Below are 4,901 nucleotides of genomic sequence, written 5' to 3'. Positions count from 1 at the left end.
AATTTCCTTATTTTTTTGCAAAATTGACATGACCTTGGCTTTAAAAACAGGGTTTTTAAATCCAAGGTATAAATGAGCTGTACCTGATGAAAATATCAATGAAACATATTTACATACCTCCTTCTGGCTTGCTGGGGACTCATGGACCTCTGACTCATGATCTTGCAATGACATTTGACTGAAACCCTAGACCTAAGACTTTGGACTTCAAGACAAAACAAAACAAAGTGTGACACAAGCTCATTAGCTGATATGACCTGATCCAGCAAAGCCAAGAAGGGAACAAGGACCAGCTCCTCTATCAGTTTTATGGCATGCCTAATGGGATGCAAAACTGACATTGATGAGACACCTACTTATGCATATGCAAAGAGTTTTTTTATCACTGATGGAGGGCGTCATGTCCGACACTAACAAAACACACAACAAAAAACTAGTCTAAACAACAAACTACACATAAAATTACATTACACAGAAACTGTTGTAAATAAACTATTGAAAATAAGAACAAAACTGATGAAAATACAAGAAGCCACTCAAATCTAGATTCCTCATTAACAGAAACACAATTTACCTAATATGTAGCCTCCAAACTCTCCTTATGCACTCAAAATTCTACGCAGATCTGTACAACAAACCATAGACTCGAATTTTGACAAACCCAAACCTTAAGATCAAAAAATCTTTCATAGTCATGAGACATAATATTTTAATATTTTAATGAAAACATCTTAACTGCTTTTCGTTTCATTACAAATTCATTTTTCATTTGAATTTCATTTCATTTAATATACATGTAGATATATTTTACATTAACATTCCCATGTCCTTTAATTTATATGTACATGTCACACATGGTTCCCAATAGGTCCCTGACACAAATCACTGGTTCGTCCTAAGTCAAATTCAATTGGACAACCCTTCTCATTTATGTTTCTACTATGCGATCCCAAAACACCTCCAAATATTAAACTGTAGGCTACTCCCTAATATCAACTCTATTTTTCTCTTCATGTTTTCACACTTCTTCCTACTTCTATGGGTGTCGTAACCTTCTACTCGCAAGACCCCACTCTCTACTCCATTTCCTACTATTCTCCTGTTAACTACCATGACCTATATTTAGTTCTCTACTTCTCTCCCTTCTTCCACTACCAATGTCCATCATACCTACATAGATTATTTTCTTTGTGACACTTTCCAGTGTTATTGGACTCCTCTAATGAGTTTCGAAACTCTATCTCTCAATCTACGTGAGTCTACCATTTTGGGACATATGAAACATGGTGCGCCAATTGGTTTCTTCAATACTAGCCAAGAATACCTGTCGAGATTTTAATGAATACTTCCCATTTAGTCTATTCAAGGATTCATTTATTTCTCTTGGGTCTATTTACTTCAACTGAGATAACTTGTGTTACATAGAAAAATATAATAATAAAACTAACATGAACATGAATAGGTTGTTGTAACAAAAGTTTTGGGTTCTTGGTGTTCTTAGCCATGTCACCCTTGGCACAATTCATTGCCTTAATTCCAAAAAGGTGAACTCCTACACTTGGAATACATGTATAAAAGTGTACATCCCATGGACGTCACACATGGACCCACATTGTTGAAGAAACTGCAATTTAAAGAATTCCATTTATTAAATTATTTGTAATCATGGAAGTTCATGAAGCCACGTTATGTTATGTCCTTTCCATCAGGGCTCTATAACTATCCACCATACTCGCACACTTGGTGTACATTAATAAGAATCCTAAAAATTGTCCATGATCCACAAGACTTGTAGTGCTTCTTTTAGTTGGCCCTGCTTACATTAGGTTCTTAGCTCACCAACAAAAGTAGTGTAGTCATCGAAACATAGTTGGTGTGCACGTCAGGTTGTAATCGTGGGAGTAAGATTTGGCTTAAACTTACAAGGAATCGATTTCGGGTGTCATGCTATTGGTCACCCTTGTCACACTCTCTGACCATGCTCAGTCTTGGCTAATACGTCACACTCGTTATCATTATGTGGTTTCATCGAGCAAGTATCCATACACTTGCACAACATTGTTTTTTCACTATGATGCTTTGCACACTCTTCTTTCATGTACAATTTTTAAGATTGGTTTTCGGTGGTCAACATGTCCAATGGTCTGAATATTAACATGCGGTTTCATGATACTTAAGCTTTCCATGGACCTTGACCATGTTCCGTTCTCATTCTAGAGTAGCAAAACAAGGTCTTTCATCAATTGGTACTTCTATTGGCAACTCTAAATCACATTTTTTTGCCAACCAACATGGTAACAACGTTCATGTAAGAATTCATTTTGAGCTCATTAAGACAACGACCCACACTCCCAAATGTGTGGATCTTGCTAAAAACAATGAGGGAACCTACAACTCCCTTGTAGTAAGCATAAATTATATCTCAGAAGATCACTTGGCCTATAGTATCCTTATCTATGCCTTGACATCCTTCGCATCAAACTCCACACTTTGAGTCTAGAAATCCACACCTATTGTGGTATTGGAATTCATTTGAGACTCATTCCTAGCATATCTAGACAACAGATTTTACTTCCCCACTATAGAATCCCCTATCAACACCACCTTCAACAAGTAATCTACAGAGGGATTGTCCTCAATTGCTGCTAAAAAGACACATAGAGGTCTTTCTAAAGCACATAGATGAAATGGTTAGAGCGTAAAGTGAAATATAAGGAAATTTTGGTTATTGAAGAACTCAATATAGTCCATACAAAAAACAACGTCCAATACACACAAGATCTAAATCCCGTCACATCCATTACAAGCGTGTTATAGCTACAAAACCCCTTTTGAGAAACAATGACATCACATAAATGACTAGTGAAAATAAACATAGTGGTTATTATCTTCCTGAAATTTCAGGTTGAATAGGCCCACCACCTCTGCCTCACCACAAGTTCAACAGCCTAGGATTATCTCCACCACTACTACCACCTAGTTGAAGAGCAAACTATAATTTTCCTAGTAGGTGCAAATTGTTGGAAAAAAAAATTCTCCTCTAGCGAGGACGGGAAAAATCATAAAATAAAATTACACAAAAAAAGATAACTATGTAAATTATACATAAAAACACACAACACAAAACTAATATAAACAACAAACTACCCAACAAATGACATTAGACACAAACTACTGCAAGTACACTGCTGAAAATAAAAGCAAAGAACTGATGTAAATACAAGAAGGCATTGGAATCCAGACACAATTTACTTAATATGGAGGACTCCCGACCATAGTGGAAGGGAGGCTGCACTTTTTCCACACTCGCCATATGCACTAAAAACACTATGCATAATTGTACAACAAATGACATAATCCAAATCCAACACACCATAACCCTAAGGCCAAAAACACTTTTATAACCATGAGAGGGAATATTTTAATATTTTAATGAAAATATCTTAACCTGTTATTCCCTCGATTAAAAATTAGCTTTTGATTAGAATTTCATTTCACCTACATTTACATTTTCATCTCCTTTCATTTAAACTTACATGTAACACTCTGTTCCGAAACAGAGAGACATGGAGGAGGAGCTAATATAGGAGTGTACACAGTCCACAGACCTTGAGTTGAAACCCAGATGAAGGAACATAAGGTTGTTATATATCCAGTCAACTTGGTCAGAGGCCTTTGATAAGTCCACCTTATAGATAATGGCCTTCTTCTTTTGAAGATGGAGGGAGTGAAGGCCTTCATATGCGAGTCGTATTGCTTCATGGATTTGGCAATCCTTTAAGAACCCAAATTATTCATTGGAAATTTGTTCTAATAGAAATGGTTTTAGGTAAAGAGAAATGTTCTTTGATATGAGCTTGAACTAATGCAAATACGAGAAGGCACTAGAATCCATATTTCTCATTAACATATACACAATTTATATCATATGCAGGCCTCCCTACCATAGTGGCAGGGAGGTTGCACTGCCTCCAAACTCTCCCAATGCACTAAAAACCCGATGCATAATTGTAAAAAAAATGACATAATCCAAATCCAACACACCCCAACCCTAAAGTCCAAAACACTTTTATAACCATGAGAGGGAATATTTTAATATTTTAATGAAAATATCTTAACTGCTTTTCCCTCCATCAAAAATTAACTTTTCATTTGAATTTCATTTCATTTAATTTCATCTGCATTTAATTCTTCATGTCCTTTTATTTAAACTTACATGTCAGAATTTTTTCCCAAACATAGAGCCATGGAGGAGGAGCTAGTATAGGAGCATACACAGTCCACATACCTTGAGTTGAAACCCATATGAAGGATAATAAGATTGATATATAGCCAGTCCACTCTGTCAAAAGCCTTTGATAAGTCCACCTTATAGATAAAGGTCTTTTTCTTTTGAAGATGGAGGGACTAAATGCCTTCTTGTTCCAGTTGTATTGCTTCATAGATTTGGCAATCTTTTAAGAACCCAAATTGTTCATTGGACATTTGTTTTGATAGAAATGGTTTCATGTAAAGAGAAATATTCTTTGATATGATCTCCTATATAGATTGTAATAGAACAATAGGATGAAATTTATCAAAGGGCTGATGAGAGTCTTATTTTGTAATTAGGGATAAGAAGGTGGAGTTAAAAGGGGCAAGCATCTCGCAATTCTCGTTGGAGTATTCTATTACTCCTCTCAAATATTCCCCAATGAAATTAAAGAAGGCCAAATAGAATACAACAGTTAGGGCATCTGGACCTCGATTATTGTCTTTTTTAAAACTCTTCAATACCATTTCAAATTCCTCCTTTATGACTTCTCTCCTTAGATCCATATTCCTGTCATCATTGACAAATTTTGTGGTGAAATTTCCCAGGAAAAGGATTTATCAATATTTTCCCTCTCATTATTTTTAAA

The sequence above is a fragment of the Pinus tabuliformis genome, chromosome 8, assembly GCF_031772625.1.
Source record: "Pinus tabuliformis cultivar Carrire ecotype Pingquan chromosome 8, CPIR1, whole genome shotgun sequence".
Classification (NCBI taxonomy): Eukaryota; Viridiplantae; Streptophyta; class Pinopsida; order Pinales; family Pinaceae; genus Pinus; species Pinus tabuliformis.
Note: the sequence above shows the minus strand (reverse complement) of the source record.